Source organism: Somniosus microcephalus, unplaced genomic scaffold, assembly GCF_052327205.1.
Source record: "Somniosus microcephalus isolate GS21.2 unplaced genomic scaffold, FLI_Smic_1.0 unresolved_chr4, whole genome shotgun sequence".
Taxonomy (NCBI): Eukaryota; Metazoa; Chordata; class Chondrichthyes; order Squaliformes; family Somniosidae; genus Somniosus; species Somniosus microcephalus.
Genome location: NW_028225182.1, coordinates 27330428 through 27349817, shown reverse-complemented (window position 1 = coordinate 27349817; position 19390 = coordinate 27330428). Strand labels below are relative to the sequence as shown.

Here is a 19390-nt window from a genome sequence, read left to right as displayed (position 1 = left end):
CTGTGTCTGAAGAAATGCTTTCTAACATCGCCCCTGAACGGCCTCGCTCTGCGGTTAAGGTTATGCCCCTTTTTCTGGACTAGTCCACCGAAAGACATAGTTTAACTCTTTCTATGCTAGCAATTCCGTTGATCATCTTAAACACCTCAATTAGTTCACCCCTTAACTTTGTATAATCAAGGGAATAAAAGCTTCGTCTGTGTAATCTATCCTCATACAGGAAACTTTCATTTAACCGGAAGTCCGGAAAGCTCTATCTACTGGCAAAATTCAGGAGCCGTTTCCTATAAGTTTTTTTACTTCTCATTGCTTTTTTTTTCCCCAGTCAGGCTCTGCAAGGTCTGTAGCTAAGCAACAGCTTCAGCTGGAGACGCTTTTAAGCTGCAGCCGACTGTTTTGAAGCTGTTGCTAAACAACAGGGTTTGTTGATTCACATGGAGCTGAAAAGCTCGATGTTTTAACATTAGCGCTGGTTTGTCCGGCAGTTTTGAGGGGACGGCACCAACTCGGTCCAGTCAGTGCCGGATACCAGGCAGTTTCCAGTAATTTAAAGCTTTTAGCCCCGGGATCGTTCTGGTGAATCTGAGCTGCACCACCTCCAAAGCCAAGATATTGTTGCCGAGGTGCGGTTCTCTAAATGGGTCTAACCCGAGCTCTGTACAGCTGGAACAGAACTTCTACCCCTTTGTCTTCCAGCCCGCCAGATAAAGCCCAACATTCCATTAGACTTTTGCTTATTTTTGGTCCCTATCCACTAGCTTCTAGTGATTTCTGTACCCAGACCCAGAGTTCTCTCTGCCCATCCACAGTTCCTAACTTCTAACCATTTAGAACATTCTCTGATCGATCCTTTTTAGGTCCAACGTGAATGAGCTCATTTTGTCCTGAAGTGAGGGGAGTGCGACAAACTCGCTCAATCCACTCCAGGAGGGTGGGTTCTCCGGCGTTCTGAATGTTATTTAATATTGGTGTCGCGAGTCTAACGCCCTCGAACGTATATGTGGACACGGTGTCAAGATGTAATGAGAGTGGGAGGAGGCTCCCGTGGAGAATAAACACAGCATAGACCACTGGAGCCGAATGGACTGTTTCTCTGCTGCAGTTTCAATGTAAATCTAATCTGCCCCGAACTGTCACAAATTCCAATCTCTGTGACTGTGACCATGGTGTGTAACCCTTCCTTGTCCATCATTCACCTTCCTTGTCCATCATTCGATATAGTCTCATCTGGCATTCTTTTCCATGTCATGGCCTCCACTGTCCATCCCATAAAACTGATCCTCGTGTGCTTCCTGTCCTAGCTCCCTGATCGCAGATCGCAAATCTCCAGCAATGGGTTAACTTTCGTCTTTCTATCCACACCTATATGGTTGGCCAATATTGAACCGATGATGCTGCTTCTGGTGCATAGTAACCGATTACTGTAGCGCTGGAGGCAGATTGGATTGTTTCAATACCTGCTTCTTGGGATTTGCTGGTGGATTGAAATCTCGGTGCCGAGATCGCCTCATCCGGCACCTCCATTGACGAGGCGAAGCTGCATCATAGACCCATAATATGATACAGCACAGAAGGAGGTCATTCAGCCCATCAGGCACCTCCATTGACTGGGTGAGGCTGCATCATAGACCCATAATATGATACAGCACAGAAGGAGGTCATTCAGCCCATCAGGCACCTCCATTGACTGGGTGAGGCTGCATCATAGACCCATAATATGATACAGCACAGGAGGTCATTCAGCCCATCAGGCACCTCCATTGACTGGGCGAGGCTGCATCATAGACCCATAATATGATACAGCACAGAAGGTCATTCAGCCCATCAGGCACCTCCATTGACTGGGCGAGGCTACATCATAGACCCATAATATGATACAGCACAGGAGGTCATTCAGCCCATCACACCGGTGCTGACTCTTTGGAAGAGCTATCCCATTATTCCCACTGTCCCTCTCTTTCCCCATAGCCCTGTAAATGTTTTCCCTTCAAGTATTTATCCAATTCCCTTTTCAATGTTACAACAGAATCTGCTTCCTCCACCCTCTCGGACAATACATTCCAGATCACACTAACTCGCTGTGTAACACAATGTTACCTCACCACCCTTTCGGGCAATGCATTCCAGATCACACTAACTCGCTGTGTAACACAATGTTACCTCACCACCCTTTCGGGCAATGCATTCCAGATCTCACTAACTCGCTGTGTAACAATGTTACCTCACCACCCTTTCGGGCAATGCATTCCAGATCACACTAACTCACTGTGTAACACAATGTTTCCTCACCACCCTTTCGGGCAATGCATTCCAGATCACACTAACTCACTGTGTAACACAATGTTTCCTCACCACCCTTTCGGACAATGCATTCCAGATCACACTAACTCGCTGTGTAACACAATGTTACCTCACCACCCTTTCGGGCAATACATTCCAGATCACACTAACTCGCTGTGTAACACAATGTTACCTCACCACCCTTTCGGGCAATACATTCCAGATCTCACTAACTCGCTGTGTAACACAATGTTACCTCACCACCCTTTCGGACAATACATTCCAGATCTCACTAACTCGCTGTGTAACACAATGTTACCTCACCACCCTTTCGGGCAATGCATTCCAGATCTCACTAACTCGCTGTGTAACACAATGTTACCTCACCACCCTTTCGGGCAATACATTCCAGATCTCACTAACTCGCTGTGTAACACAATGTTACCTCACCACCCTTTCGGGCAATACATTCCAGATCTCACTAACTCGCTGTGTAACACAATGTTACCTCACCACCCTTTCGGGCAATGCATTCCAGATCTCACTAACTCGCTGTGTAACACAATGTTACCTCACCACCCTTTCGGGCAATACATTCCAGATCTCACTAACTCGCTGTGTAACACAATGTTACCTCACCACCCTTTCGGGCAATGCATTCCAGATCTCACTAACTCGCTGTGTAACACAATGTTACCTCACCACCCTTTCGGGCAATGCATTCCAGATCTCACTAACTCGCTGTGTAACACAATGTTACCTCACCACCCTTTCGGACAATGCATTCCAGATCACACTAACTCACTGTGTAACACAATGTTACCTCACCACCCTTTCGGGCAATGCATTCCAGATCACACTAACTCGCTGTGTAACACAATGTTACCTCACCACCCTTTCGGGCAATGCATTCCAGATCTCACTAACTCGCTGTGTAACACAATGTTACCTCACCACCCTTTCGGGCAATGCATTCCAGATCACACTAACTCACTGTGTAACACAATGTTACCTCACCACCCTTTCGGACAATGCATTCCAGATCTCACTAACTCGCTGTGTAACACAATGTTACCTCACCACCCTTTCGGACAATGCATTCCAGATCACACTAACTCACTGTGTAACACAATGTTTCCTCACCACCCTTTCGGGCAATGCATTCCAGATCTCACTAACTCGCTGTGTAACAATGTTACCTCACCACCCTTTCGGGCAATGCATTCCAGATCACACTAACTCGCTGTGTAACACAATGTTTCCTCACCACCCTTTCGGACAATGCATTCCAGATCACACTAACTCGCTGTGTAACACAATGTTTCCTCACCACCCTTTCGGGCAATGCATTCCAGATCTCACTAACTCACTGTGTAACACAATGTTACCTCACCACCCTTTCGGGCAATACATTCCAGATCACACTAACTCGCTGTGTAACACAATGTTACCTCACCACCCTTTCGGGCAATACATTCCAGATCACACTAACTCGCTGTGTAACACAATGTTACCTCACCACCCTTTCGGGCAATACATTCCAGATCTCACTAACTCGCTGTGTAACACAATGTTACCTCACCACCCTTTCGGACAATGCATTCCAGATCACACTAACTCGCTGTGTAACACAATGTTACCTCACCACCCTTTCGGGCAATACATTCCAGATCTCACTAACTCGCTGTGTAACACAATGTTACCTCACCACCCTTTCGGGCAATACATTCCAGATCTCACTAACTCGCTGTGTAACACAATGTTACCTCACCACCCTTTCGGGCAATGCATTCCAGATCTCACTAACTCGCTGTGTAACACAATGTTACCTCACCACCCTTTCGGACAATGCATTCCAGATCTCACTAACTCACTGTGTAACACAATGTTACCTCACCACCCTTTCGGGCAATACATTCCAGATCTCACTAACTCGCTGTGTAACACAATGTTACCTCACCACCCTTTCGGACAATGCATTCCAGATCACACTAACTCACTGTGTAACACAATGTTACCTCACCACCCTTTCGGGCAATGCATTCCAGATCACACTAACTCGCTGTGTAACACAATGTTACCTCACCACCCTTTCGGGCAATGCATTCCAGATCTCACTAACTCGCTGTGTAACACAATGTTTCCTCACCACCCTTTCGGACAATGCATTCCAGATCTCACTAACTCGCTGTGTAACACAATGTTACCTCACCACCCTTTCGGGCAATGCATTCCAGATCTCACTAACTCGCTGTGTAACACAATGTTACCTCACCACCCTTTCGGGCAATGCATTCCAGATCTCACTAGCTCGCTGTGTAACACAATGTTACCTCACCACCCTTTCGGGCAATGCATTCCAGATCACACTAACTCGCTGTGTAACACAATGTTACCTCACCACCCTTTCGGACAATGCATTCCAGATCACACTAACTCGCTGTGTAACACAATGTTACCTCACCACCCTTTCGGGCAATGCATTCCAGATCTCACTAACTCGCTGTGTAACACAATGTTACCTCACCACCCTTTCGGGCAATGCATTCCAGATCTCACTAACTCGCTGTGTAACACAATGTTACCTCACCACCCTTTCGGGCAATGCATTCCAGATCTCACTAACTCGCTGTGTAACACAATGTTACCTCACCACCCTTTCGGGCAATGCATTCCAGATCTCACTAACTCGCTGTGTAACACAATGTTACCTCACCACCCTTTCGGACAATGCATTCCAGATCTCACTAACTCGCTGTGTAACACAATGTTACCTCACCACCCTTTCGGGCAATGCATTCCAGATCTCACTAACTCACTGTGTAACACAATGTTACCTCACCACCCTTTCGGGCAATGCATTCCAGATCTCACTAACTCGCTGTGTAGCACAATGTTACCTCACCACCCTTTCGGACAATGCATTCCAGATCTCACTAACTCGCTGTGTAACACAATGTTACCTCACCACCCTTTCGGACAATGCATTCCAGATCTCACTAACTCGCTGTGTAACACAATGTTACCTCACCACCCTTTCGGACAATGCATTCCAGATCTCACTAACTCGCTGTGTAACACAATGTTACCTCACCACCCTTTCGGGCAATGCATTCCAGATCACACTAACTCACTGTGTAACACAATGTTACCTCACCACCCTTTCGGGCAATGCATTCCAGATCACACTAACTCGCTGTGTAACACAATGTTACCTCACCACCCTTTCGGACAATGCATTCCAGATCACACTAACTCGCTGTGTAACACAATGTTACCTCACCTCCCTTTCGGGCAATGCATTCCAGATCTCACTAACTCGCTGTGTAACACAATGTTTCCTCACCTCGCCTGTGGCTCTTTTTCCACTCACTTTAAATCTGCATCGTCTGGTTACTGACCCTTCTGCCAATAGAAACAGTTCCTCCTTATTTACTCATCAAAACCAATCATGAGTTTCAACAGCTCTATAAAATCTTTGTTTAACCAACTCTGCTCTAAAGATAACAAACCAGTCTCTCCCCAGAACACTCGGGGGAGGAGCAGCAGAGGAGAGGAGTTGGTGAGCCCGGCTTAAAAGCCCGCGAGCACCGAGGCCCGAGACCAGAGCACTCGGGGGAGGAGCAGCAGAGGAGAGGAGTTGGTGAGCCCGGCTTAAAAGCCCGCGAGCACCGAGGCCCGAGACCAGAGCACTCGGGGGAGGAGCAGCAGAGGAGAGGAGTTGGTGAGCCCGGCTTAAAAGCCCGCGAGCACCGAGGCGCGAGACCAGAGCACTCGGGGGAGGAGCAGCAGAGGAGAGGAGTTGGTGAGCCCGGCTTAAAAGCCCGCGAGCACCGAGGCCCGAGACCAGAGCACTCGGGGGAGGAGCAGCAGAGGAGAGGAGTTGGTGAGCCCGGCTTAAAAGCCCGCGAGCACCGAGGCCCGAGACCAGAGCACTCGGGGGAGGAGCAGCAGAGGAGAGGAGTTGGTGAGCCCGGCTTAAAAGCCCGCGAGCACCGAGGCCCGAGACCAGAGCACTCGGGGGAGGAGCAGCAGAGGAGAGGAGTTGGTGAGCCCGGCTTAAAAGCCCGCGAGCACCGAGGCATACCAAATCAACAGCGGGGAGAGAGGTAAAAAGTAATTAGAGTGTGACGTCACCAGGGAGCAGGTAAGTGATTGGTTGGTGAGTATTTCTCTTTTTTAAACTTTAACTCTGTAGTTTATAGTTACTAGGGTCTTTTCTGGTGTAGCAGGTACTGTTGGTAGACTACACAAGCGCCTTAGAGATATCCTTAATTGGTGATAGTAAATTAATCTAAATTAAATAAGGGGTAAGTCATGCCAGGAGAGCCCAGCCCCGTGATGTGCTCCGCCTGCTCTATGTGGGAATTCAGGGGCACTGCCCCTGATGACTACGTGTGCAGGAAATGCATCCATCTGCAGCTTTTAACAGACCGCGTTGAGGAGCTGGAGCTGCGGGTGGATGGGTTGTGGAGCATTCACGAGGCTGAGAAGTTGGTGGATAGCACGTTTAGTGAGTTGGTCACACCGCAGGGAAGGGCTACACAGGAAGAAAGGAAAGGGGTGACCATCAGGCGGAGCAATAGAAGTAGGCAGGTAATGCAGAAAACCCCTGTGGCCATTCCCCTCTCAAACAGGTATACCATTTTGGATACTGTTGGGGGGGATGACCCACCAGGGGTAGGCAGCAGCAGCCAGCTTCCTGGCACTGGGGGCGCTCCTGCTGCCCAGGAGGGGAGGGAAAAGAGTGGGAGAGCAATAGTGGTAGGGGATTCTATAGTAAGGGGAACGGATAGGCGTTTCTGTGGCCGTAGACGTGAATCCAGGATGGTTTGTTGCCTCCCTGGTGCCAGGGTCAAGGATGTCACTGAGCGGCTGCAGGGCATTCTGGAGGGGGAGGGTGAACAGCCGGAGGTCGTGGTCCACATTGGTACCAACGACATAGGTAAAAAGAGGGATGAGGTCCTGCAGCAAGAATTTAGGGAGCTAGGGGCAGGGTTAAGGAGCAGGACCTCAAAGGTTGTAATCTCTGGATTACTCCCGGTGCCACGTGCTAGTGAGTATAGGAATAGGAGGATAGAACAGATGAATGCGTGGCTGAAGGGATGGTGCAGGAGGGAGGGCTTTAGTTTCCTGGATCACTGGGACTGCTTCTGGGGCAGGTGGGACTTGTACAAGTCGGACGGTTTACACCTGAACCAGAGGGGAACCAATATCCTTGCGGGGAGGTTTGCTAGCACTGCTGGGGGGGGTTTAAACTAACTCGGCAGGGGGATGGGATACAGAGTGGAGCTATAGTAGGGGGTGAGGTACAGCCAAATACGGAGGAAAAAACAAGTCAGCAGGGAAGGCAGAGCAAAGATGTGAAGGCAAAAGGGAATATGGCAGGGCTGGAATGCATTTATTTTAATGCAAGGAGTCTTGCAAATAAGGTGGATGAACTGAAGTTGTTGATGAACACATGGGAGTACGATATTGTGGCTATCACGGAGACATGGTTGAGGGAGGGTCAGGACTGGCAGCTGAATATTCCGGGGTATAGAATCTTCAGGCGAGACAGAGGGGGGGGTAAAAGGGGAGGGGGTGTTGCAATATTAATTAAGGAGTCTATTACTGCTGTAAGGAGGGATGATATATTAGCGGGTTCCTCTAATGAGGCCATATGGGTAGAACTTAAAAACAAAAAGGGGGCAAGCACCTTGCTGGGAGTGTACTATAGGCCCCCAAACAGCCAGGGGGAGATAGAGGAACAGATATGCAGGCAAATCTCAGAGAAGTGCGAAAATAATAGGGTAATAATAGTGGGGGATTTCAACTTCCCCAATATAAATTGGGATAGTCAGACTGTGAAAGGCTTGGAGGGTGAAAAATTCTTAAAGTGCATTCAGGAAAGCTTTTTGAGCCAACATGTAGAAGGTCCTACAAGAGAGGGAGCGGTGCTGGACCTAATTCTAGGGAATGGAGACGGGCAGGTGGTGGACGTGTCTGTAGGAGAGCATTTTGGCGATAGTGACCACAATTCGGTGAGATTTAAGGTGGTCATGGAAAAAGACAAAGACGGCCCGGAAATAAGGGTTCTAAATTGGGGGAAGGCAGATTTTAATAAGATAAGACAGGATCTGGCCAAAGTGGACTGGGAGCAGCTACTTATAGGAAAATCCACATCAAAACAGTGGGAGGCTTTCAGAAGGGAAATAGAGAGAGTACAACACCAACATGTTCCTGTAAGGGTCAAGGGTGGGACCAACAAGCAAAGGGAACCTTGGATGACAAAGGACATACAAAAATGCATTAGGAAAAAAAGGGGGGCTTTTGGCAGTTACAAAAGACAAAAGACGGTGGAAGCCCTAGAGGAGTATAAGAGGTGCAGGGGCATACTTAAAAAGGAAATTAGGAGGGCGAGGAGGGGCCATGAAATAACACTGGCGAGCAAGATAAAGGAAAATCCTAAGATGTTTTATAAGTATATTAAGGGCAAGAGGATAACCAGGGAAAGGGTAGGGCCCATTAGGGACCAAAGTGGCAAGCTGTGTGTAGAGCCAGAAGAAGTAGGTGGGGTTTTAAATGAATTTTTTGCCTCCGTGTTCACTGTGGAGAAAGATGATGTAGGCATAGAAATCGGGCAAGGGGACTGTGACATACTTGAACATATTAGCATCGAGAGGGAGGAGGTACTAGCGGTTTTAGCAGGCCAAAAAGTGGATAAATCCCCAGGCCCGGACGAGATGTATCCCAGGCTGTTGTGTGAGGCAAGGGAGGAGATTGCGGGGGCTCTGACACAAATTTTCAGAACCTCTCTGGCCACAGGGGATGTACCAGAGGACTGGAGAACAGCTAACGTAGTACCATTATTCAAGAAGGGTAGCAGGGATAAACCAGGGAATTACAGGCCAGTGAGCCTAACATCTGTGGTAGGGAAATTATTGGAAAAAATTCTGAGGGACAGAATTAGTCTCCACTTGGAGAGGCAAGGATTAATCGGGGATAGTCAGCATGGCTTTGTCAAGGGTAAATCATGTCTGACCAATCTGATTGAATTTTTCGAGGGGGTGACTAGCTGTGTAGATGAGGGAAATGCTGTGGATGTGGTTTACATGGACTTCAGTAAAGCTTTTGACAAAGTCCCGCATAGGAGACTGGTCAAGAAGGTAAGAGCCCATGGGATCCAGGGGGCCTTGGCGCGTTGGATCCTAAACTGGCTGAGTGGCAGGAGGCAGAGGGTGATGGTCGAAGGTTGCTTTTGTGACTGGAAGCCTGTGTCCAGTGGGGTACCTCAGGGATCGGTGCTGGGTCCCTTGCTGTTTGTGATCTACATTAACGATTTGGATGAGAATGTAAAGGGTATGATCAGTAAGTTCGCGGATGACACGAAAATTGGTGGGGTGGTAAATTGCGAGGAGGAAAGTCTCAGGCTACAGGACGATATTAACGGGTTGGTCAGATGGGCGGAAAAGTGGCAAATGGAATTTAACCCGGAAAAATGTGAGGTGATGCATTTTGGACGGTCAAATAAGGCAAGGGAATACACAATGGGTGGTAGGGCCCTAGGAAGTACAGAGGGTCAGAGGGACCTTGGTGTACATGTACATAGATCCCTGAAGGCAGCGGAGCAGGTAGATAAGGTGGTTAAAAAGGCATATGGGATACTTGCCTTCATTAGCAGAGGCATAGAATATAAGAGTAGGGAGGTTATGATGGAGCTGTACAAAACGCTGGTGAGGCCACAGCTGGAGTACTGTGTGCAGTTCTGGTCGCCTCACTATAGGAAGGATGTGATTGCTCTGGAGAGGGTGCAGAGAAGATTCACCAGGATGTTACCTGGGATGGAGCGCCTTAGCTATGAAGAGAGACTCTACAGGCTGGGGTTGTTTTCCTTGGAGCAAAGGAGGCTGAGGGGGGACCTGATTGAGATGTACAAAATGATGAGGGGCATAGATAGGGTAGATAAAGAGGAACTTTTCCCCTTAGTAGGGGGGTCAATAACAAGGGGGCACAGATTCAGGGTAAGGGGCAGGAGATTTAGGGGGGATTTGAGGAGGAACTTTTTCACCCAGAGGGTGGTTGGAAGCTGGAACTCACTGCCTGAAAGGGTGGTAGAGGCAGGAACCCTCACAACATTCAAGAAGCATTTGGATGAGCACTTGAAATGCCATTGCATACAAGGCTATGGACCAAATGCTGGAAAATGGGATTAGACTGGACAGGGATGGATGGGCGGCGCAGACACGATGGGCCGAAGGGCCTCTTTCTGTGCTGTAAAACTCTATGACTCTATGAACTGAAGTCCCTCATCCTTAGTACAATTCTCTCAAATCTCTTCTGCACCGTCTCCAAGGCCTTGATATCCTCCCTAAAGTGTGGTGCCCAGAATTGAAAACCATACTGCAGCTGAGGCCTAACCAGTCTTTTATAACAGTTTAACATAACTTCCTTGCTGTTATTTGCTATTCCTCTTGTAATAAACCCGAGGACATGGCTCATGGTGTCAGCACTTGACTAATGAGCACTGTCGGAGGGGAGGACATTCACCACTGCTCCACTAATATTAACAGTGGTGTAACTTTAAGCAGATTGGTGACGCAATATCTTTAGGGGTCTTACAATATCTGGAAATCTCTTAAATACATAACTGGTTTGATCTGACTGCTGTTTTACAATTATAATTCTCCACGTGTGCACGTGTCCTGCTGTGTGTCTAACAAACTCTCAGTCAGCGTCCTTCCCTTTCCCCACTGGGGAAATGTGAAAGCGATTCAGTCCCGGATCAGTAATTTCTCCAAACTTAAGTTGATGTTATTCGCCGGCATTAAGTTATAACCCAATTTGAGACCTTGTAAGATGGAGTTTTCTGCTGTTTGACACACGCAGACTCTGGTATAATAAACACACGACAACAACAACAGCACCGTAGGGAATCAAGCTGAATACAGAAAGTACAGAGGAGAAATCAAAAACAAACTAAGAGGGGCACGGAAAAACTGAGGAAAGATTAGTGGGAATAGAATAGGGAACATTAAAATCTTTCTTAAACATGTAAAGCCTAAAAGGAGAGTCAATGGAAAGGTGCGATGATTAAGGACCAAAAGGGCAATCTTCTGGTGGATGCAGTGGGCATGGCTGAGGTACTGAATGAGTACTTTGCATCTGCCTTCACTAAAGAAGAGGATGCTGCCAATGTTACAGTAAAGGAGGGGGTGGTAGTGAAATTGGACAGGATATAAATAGACCAAGAGGATGTAGTGAAACAGTTGACAGCGCTCAAAGTGGAAGTGTCATGGTCTGGATGGGATGCATCCTGGGTTACTGAGAGAAGGAAGGCTCTGGCCACAATCTTTGAATCCTCCTTGGATAGGGGAGTGGTGCCACAGGACTGGGGATTTGCAAATGTTACCCCGTCGTTTAAAAATGGAGCGTGTGGTAAACCAATGAACGACAGGCGAATCAGTCTAGCGCCGGTGTTCAGGAACCTTCTGGAGATAAATTATCGAGAACCTGCTAAGATATCATCCCTCCTTACAGCAGTAATTGACTCCTTGATTAATATTGTGACACCCCCCCCTCTGTCTTGCCTGAAGATTCTATACCCTGGAATATTGAGCTGCCAGTCCTGCCCCTCCCTCAACCATGTCTGTGATAACAATATCATACTCCCATGTGTTCATCAACACCTTAAATTCATCGGCTTTACTCGCAAGACTCCTTGCATTAAAATAAATGCCATCCAGCCTTGCCATACTCCCTTGTGCCGTTACATATTTGCTCTGCCTTGCAGGCTGACCTGTTTTTTCCTCTATATTTGGCTGTGCATCACACCCTACTGTAGCTCCACTCTGTATCCCACCCCCTGCCAAGTTAGTTTAAACTCCCAACAGTACTAACAAACCTCCCTGCAAGGATGTTGGTCCCGTTCCGGTTCAGGTGCAAACCGTCCGACTTGTACAGGTCCCACCTTCCCCAGAAACAGAGCCAGTGATCCAGGAAACTAAAGCCCTCCCTCCTGCACCAACTCTTCAGCCACGCATTCATCTGCTCTATCCACCTATTCCTATACTCACTAGCACGTGGTACCGGGAGTAATCCAGAGATTACAACCTTTGAGGTCCTGCTTTTTAATCTGCTACCTAGCTCCCTAAATTCTTGTTGCAGGACCTCATCCCGCTTTCTACCCATGACCTTGGTACCAATGTGAACCACGACCTCTGACTGTTCGCCCTCCCCCTTCAGAATGCCCTGCAGCCGTTCAGTGACATCCTTGACCCTGGCACCAGGGAGGCAACATACCATCCTGGAGTCACATCTGCGGCCACAGAAACGTCTATCTGTTCCCCTTACGATAGAATCCCCCATCACTATTGCTCTCCCACTCTTTTTCCTCCCCTCCTGTGCAGCTGAGCCACTCGTAGTGCCACGGACTGGGCTCTTGCTGCATTCCCCTCAGAAAGCATCTCCCCCAGCAGTATCCAAAACGGAAAATCTGTTGGCGAGGGAGATGGACCCTGCACTACCTTCCTAGTTCTTTTACTCTGTCTGGCGGTCACCCATTCCGTCTGACCACCTCATTAGACGAGCTATGAAGATCTCAGCTTCACGGATGCTCCACAGTGACTCCAGCCGCAGCTCCAGCTCAGAAACGTGGATTTCGAGTAGCTGCAGCTGGAGACACTTCCTGCACACATGTTCGCCCTGGACACCGAAAGTGTCCCCGACTTCCCACATAGCACAGGAGGAGCACTCCACATTGCTGAGCTGCTCTGCCATGTCCTACCCTTAATTTACTCCCTTTAAAGAATATTAAATACACTAGGGACCTTACTTCCCTTTAAACACTTACGCTAAACTAGAGACCTTACTTTTACTTTAACGACTGGGCTGTAGAAATACTCACCAGGTCCTACTTCCCAATCAGCTCCTTCCCTGGTTGCGACGTCACTTTAGCGGTTTTGCAGTTGTAGTTTGACTGCTCCCGCTCTCACTCTTTCCTGCAGTCCTGTGACGTGTCTCCTCGATTTTGCTGTACTTTTGGAATTCGCCGGACTTGTATCTGCCTCCTCACTGCTGCCGACTCCTTGAAGGTCCACGCTGTCCTCGGCCTCCCGCTCTATTTATACCTCCTCGCTGCTGCTGCCGACTCCTCGCAGGTCCGCGTTGTCCTCGGCCTCCCGATGTATTTATGCCTCCTCGCTGCTGCTGCCAACTCCTCACAGGTTCTCTTTAGAGCAGAAAAATGTTAATTGGGAGATTTAATAGAGGTGCTCAAAATCATGAAGGTGTTTCCATAGAGTAAATAAGGAGCAACTGTACCCACTGACAGAAGGGTCGGTAAACAGAGGAGACGGATTTAATGTAATTGACAAAACGCCAGAGGGGAGGTAAGATAAGATTGTTTTTAGGCATCGTGTTATGATCTGGAATGCAATGTCTGAAAGAGTGATGGGAGCAGAGGCAATAGTAACTTTTAAACCTGAATTAGTGAAACACACGAAGGGGAGAACATTAGCAGTGCTCTGGGCACAGAGCAGGGGGGTGGGACACATTGGTCTGCTCTTTCAAAGAGCCGGTACAGGCACGTTGTGCCCAATGGCCTCATTCTGTGCTGTCTGGTCCCAAGTTTCTATGGTATCAACCTCGAACTTTGTTCCTGAGCGAGTAATAAACGATAAATGTACCTGAATGTTATTTACAGAAGCAGACCATTAGCGTGTGAAATTGCATTGGGAAGTTTAATTCTGTGAACCAGCAAACGATGACCAAAAATTGATAAAAAGGGAGAAACTCGACTGAGTATACCAGCAAGAAACATTTAAAAATTGTAGGAGCTTCTGAAAGTAAGTAAACATGGAGAGTAGCAAAAGTAAACATTGGTCCCTTAGAGGCTGAGACAGGAGAAATTATAATGGGAAATGAGGAAATGGCAGATTTTAAACAAATATTTTGTATCTGTCTTCACAGTAGAAGACACAAATAGCGCACCAAAAATAGCAGGGAACCAAGGGACTAATGAAAGGACTGACATCAATTACTTTAAGTTCCTTCGAGAAAAAAAGTACTTGAGAAACTAATGGGACTAAAATCCGACAAATCCCCAGGACCTGACGGCCGACATCCTAGGGTTCTACAAGAGGTGGCTGAAGAGAGAGTGGATGCATTGGTTGTGATCTTCCAAAATTCCCTACATTCTGGAACAGTCCCAGCAGATTAGAAGGTAGAAAAAGTAACCCCGCTATTCTAGAAAGGGGGAAGAGAGAAAGCAGGGAACTACAGGCCAGTGAGCCTGGCGTCAGGAAAATGCTGGAATCCATTATTAAGGGAGGGGTAAGAGGGCACTTAGAAAATCATATGATCAGGCGGAGTCAACATGGTTTTATGAAAGAGAAATCATGCTATTAGTGTTTTTTGAGGATGCAACTAGCTGGATAGATAATGGGGAACTGGTGGATGTAAAATATTTGGATTGCCAAAAGGCATTTGATAAGGTGCCACATAAAAGGTTGCTATGCAAGATAAGGACTCATGGGGTTGAGGGTAATATATTTGCTACAAGGACAGGTTGGAGAAGCTGGATTTGTTTTCATTAGAGCAAAGGAGGTTGAGGGGTGATTTGATAGAGGTGTACAAGATTATGACGGGTTTGGATAGACTGGACGGGGAAAGGCTGTTCCCACTAATGGATGGTACAAGGACTAGGGGACACAGATTTAAGGTTTTAGGCAAGAGATACAGGGGGGATGAGTAAAAACCTTTTTACGCAGCGAGTGGTGAGGACTTGGAACTCGCTGCCGACAGAAGTGGTGGAAGTGGAGTCACTCAATGTGTTCAAGGGGAGACTGGATAGGCACTTGAGGGAAATAAACTTGCAGGGCTACGGGGATAGAGCGGGGGAATGGGACTGACTGGATTGCTCTACAGAGAGCCGGCACGGACTCGATGGGCCGAATGGCCTCCTTCTGTGCCGTTATGACTATTAGCATTGATAGAGGATTGGTTAACTGACAGAAAACAGAGAGTAGGGATAAACAGGACATTTTCAGCTTGGCAAGCTAGTGGGGTGCCACAAGGATCAGTGCTTGGGCCTCTGCTATTTACAATCTATATTAATGACTTAGATGAAGGGACCGAGTGCAATGTATCCAAGTTTGCAGCTGATACAAAGCTAGGTGGGAAAGTAAGCTATGGGGCCACAAAGAGCCTGCAAAGGGATATGGGCAGTCTAAGTGTGCGGGCAATAAGGTGACAGATGGAATACATTGGGGCAGAAATTCGGGTCGGGGGCTTGCCGCGTGTGCAAGCCCCCGATCTGCACTTACCCGACGCGCCGGCCGTTGAGCTTCAGGGACGCCTGGAATTCCTGTTTCAAAATGTTGACTCCCGGGCAGCGTCTGACGTCACGCCGCCCAGGAGTGCAGCCAGCGCGAAGCCTGGAGCGCGCAGTGCAAGTGAGACACGCCCCTTGAGGTCTGTGTATTAGGACACGCCCCTTGAGGTCTGTGTAATAGGACACGCCCCTTGAGGTCTCAGTGTATTAGGACACGCCCCCAATCTTTCTCACAAGCTGCTAAGCATTTTTACATGCAGAGCAGCATTTCAAATAGGTTTTTGGTATTTTTATGAAGCTTTTGATAACTTTTATAAACTTTTAAAAACGTTTACATTATTTTGAAGAATCTGAAGTAGTTTTAAACAGAATTAAAGCTATTTAAAGACTTTTAAAAGCCCTGAAAGCATTTTTTTCATTCCATTTATTTAATTAGCAACGTCGTCATCGTACATGTCTTCACACTGTTCCCTTTGGGGAACTGTATGAAGTGGTGGAAGGATTTCTGGTTGTGATTAACGCTCCTTCTGTGACCGTAACCATCTTTGTACCAGCCATTAGGGTGGTTAGTCCTATGGCGGGAGGGTTTTACGGGCCCCCACAACCTATACGAGGGGGGGGGGGGGGGGGACACCCACGGACGCAAATATCCCACTGGATGTCTACCCAGAATTTAGAGCCGGAGCTCCGACTCCACTTGCCGGGACTGTCTGGAGCGGGGTTAGAAACCCTACCCCGTCTGGCCCAGCGGCGGGGATCCTACCGCTACGCCAAAGGCCCACTCAGATTAGCAACTTGAAATGGCTGGAATGAGCACAATTCACGGCATTAAAAGAACTCACAATTGAACTGATGATGACCTCAGCAATCTCCTCAACGAGGTGGAGGCGCAGCGCCTGCTCATCATTGGTAATGAGAAGTCCAAGGCGCCGCAAAAAGGACAGATGATAGCTTGGTCTTTCAAGTGGCAGCATAGGGCTCCAGTCACGGGGAGGGAAAAGGCGCAGGAAACGTATGGGTGTCACCTTTTGTGCGGAGTGGGCCTTTTGCGTAGCAGTAAGCATCCCCGCCGCTGGGCCAGAAGGAGTAGGGTTTTGAGCCCCGCTCCAGACAGTCCCGGCAAGTGGAGTCGGAGCTCCAGCTATAAATTCTGGGTGGGCATCCAGCGGGATACTTGCGTCCGCGGGTGTGGGTGGCCCTCCCCCCCTCAGATGGGTTGTGGGAGCCCGTAAAACCCTCACGCCATAGGACTAACCACCCTAATGGCTGGTATGAAGATGGTTATGGTCACAGAAGGAGCGTTAACGTGGCCAGAAATCCTTCCACCACTTCATACAGTTCCCGAAAGGGAACAGTGTGAGGATACGTACGACGATGACCTCTTGCGCAATGCACCTCCTTGGACCCTCAGTCGCAGATGCGAGGGGGCAAATCGCGCAATTGTTAAATTTTTCATTTTATTGACATGTAAAATGTTGGCCCAGTAATTCCGTTCCAAACGCGTGAGTACGGTCGGGGTACTCACGCGCCTGGCCGGAGGAAATGCCGGTTTTCAGCATGCACAGCGCATGCGGGGAAAACGGCATTTCCTGTCCTCTGAACGAAGGGGTTCAGAGGCAGAACGCGTGCGACTGCACAGGCAGCGCGTGCGCAATAAAATTCGCCGGTTTCATTCATGCTTTCAGTGAGGTTAAGTCCTTACAACTTACACATGAAAAAAGCATGAGTGCAGTTGCTCCAGAGGCTGCGGAGGAAGATATATTTTATCGTGGAGCTTCTGAAAGGCAATATTTTTGTTTGGGAAAGGGAGGAAAGTTATTTTAAGAAATGCTGAGGTAAGTTTTAAAGTTTATTTTTGTTTTTTAAAACGGGTTTTCAGTACTGTAGGTAGAAGGAGCAATTGTGGCTATGTGAATTGAATTTGCTGTGTTTATTAAATGTGAAAATGACACCAACATTTTTAAGAAAGAAACTTCATCAGTAATATATTCTTTTAAGTAATTATGTATGTATGTCTGTATATATTCCTTTGCGTATATGTATATATTCCTTTACTTGTGTATGAATGTATGTTTTTAATTATGACTTTCAGAGAAAGTAACTTATTGGAAAATCATAATTAAATACATACATTCATACACATAAGTAAAGGAATATATACATATACGTAAAGGAATATATACGGACATACATACATAATTACTTAGAATATATTACTGATTAAGTTTCTTTCTTAAAAATGTTGGAAATGTTACATTACTCATTTTAGAACAGTCATTTTCACATTTAATAAACACAGCAAATTCAATTCACACAGCCACAATTGCTCCTTCTACCTACAGTACTGAAAACCTGATTTAGAAAAAAAATTAAACTTTAAAACTTACCTCATCATTTCTTAAAATAAACTTTCCTCCCTTTCCCAAACAAAATCAGAAGCTCCACGATAAAATATATCTTCCTCCGCAGCAACTTTACACATGCTTTTTTCATGTGTAAGTTGTAAGGACTTAACCTCACTGAATCCATGAATGAAATCGACGAAGTTCACTTCGCACGCGCTGCCTGTGCAGTCGCACGCGCTGTGCCTCTGAACCCCTTCGTTCAGAGGACAGGAAATGCCGGTTTTCTCCGCATGCGCTGTGCATGCTGAAAACTGGCATTTCCTCCGGCCAGACGCGCGAGTACCCCGACCGTACTCACGCGTTTGGAACGGAATTACTGGGCCAACGTGGGGAAATGTGTGCGTATTCACTTCAGTAGGAAGAGTAGAAAAACAGAACTTTTTTTTAAATGGTGAAAAATTATTAAATGTTGGTGTTCAGAGAGATTTAGGTGTTCTCGTACAGGAAACAAAGTTAGCATGCAGGTACAGCAAGCAATTGGGCAGGCGGATGGCATGTTGGCCTTTATTACAAGGGGTTGGAATACAACAGTGAGGAAGTCTTGCTGCAATTGGACAGGGCTTTGGTGAGACAACACCGGAGTACCGGGCACAGTTCTGGTCTCATGTCGATAAAGGATGGGATAAAGACAGTAGGGAGAAATTATCTTAGCTCCGAAAATAAAGTAAAAACATCAGTTTGGGTGGAGCCAAGAAACAGCAAGGGGCAGAAAACATTGGTTGGAGGTGTTTATAGGCCCCCAAACTAGTTGTAATGTAGGGCGGCGTATAATTCAGGGAACTAGAGGTGCATGTAGCAAGGGTAATATATTAATCATGGGGGATTTTAAGCTCTGTATAGATTGGGAAAACCAAATCTGCAGTAATAGTGTGGGGACATCATCTGAGTCAATGGGACTCTCTGACCTTTCTCCCCAGTCCATCCCCAGGACCAGTGTGTATCTGAGTCAATGGGACTCTCTCTGACCTTTCTCCCCAGTCTATCTCCAGGACCAGTGTGTATCTGAGTCAATGGGACTCTCTCTGACCTTTCTCCCCAGTCCATCTCCAGGACCAGTGTGTATCTGAGTCAATGGGACTCTCTCTGACCTTTCTCCCCAGTCCATCTCCAGGACCAGTGTGTATCTGAGTCAATGGGACTCTCTCTGACCTTTCTCCCCAGTCCATCTCCAGGACCAGTGTGTATCTGAGTCAATGGGTCTCTCTCTGACCTTTCTCCACAGTTCATCTCCAGGACCAGTGTGTATCTGAGTCAATGGAAATCTCTGACCTTTCTCCCCAGTCCATCTCCAGGACCAGTGTGTATCTGAGTCAATGGGACTCTCTCTGACCTTTCTCCCCAGTCCATCTCCAGGACCAGTGTGTATCTGAGTCAATGGGTCTCTCTCTGACCT

The 19390-nt window shown here is 47.5% G+C and overlaps 1 long non-coding RNA gene across 1 annotated transcript in view; it reads right to left on the bottom strand.

Annotated features, from left to right (window-relative positions):
• Positions 1–19390, bottom strand: part of LOC147090053 (uncharacterized) — a 45339-nt gene that overhangs the window by 14008 nt on the left and 11941 nt on the right. Inside the window, exon 3 of the long non-coding RNA XR_015075315.1 lies at positions 13166–13489. This is a non-coding gene — a long non-coding RNA (uncharacterized LOC147090053). The remainder of the gene's footprint in view (positions 1–13165; positions 13490–19390) is intronic.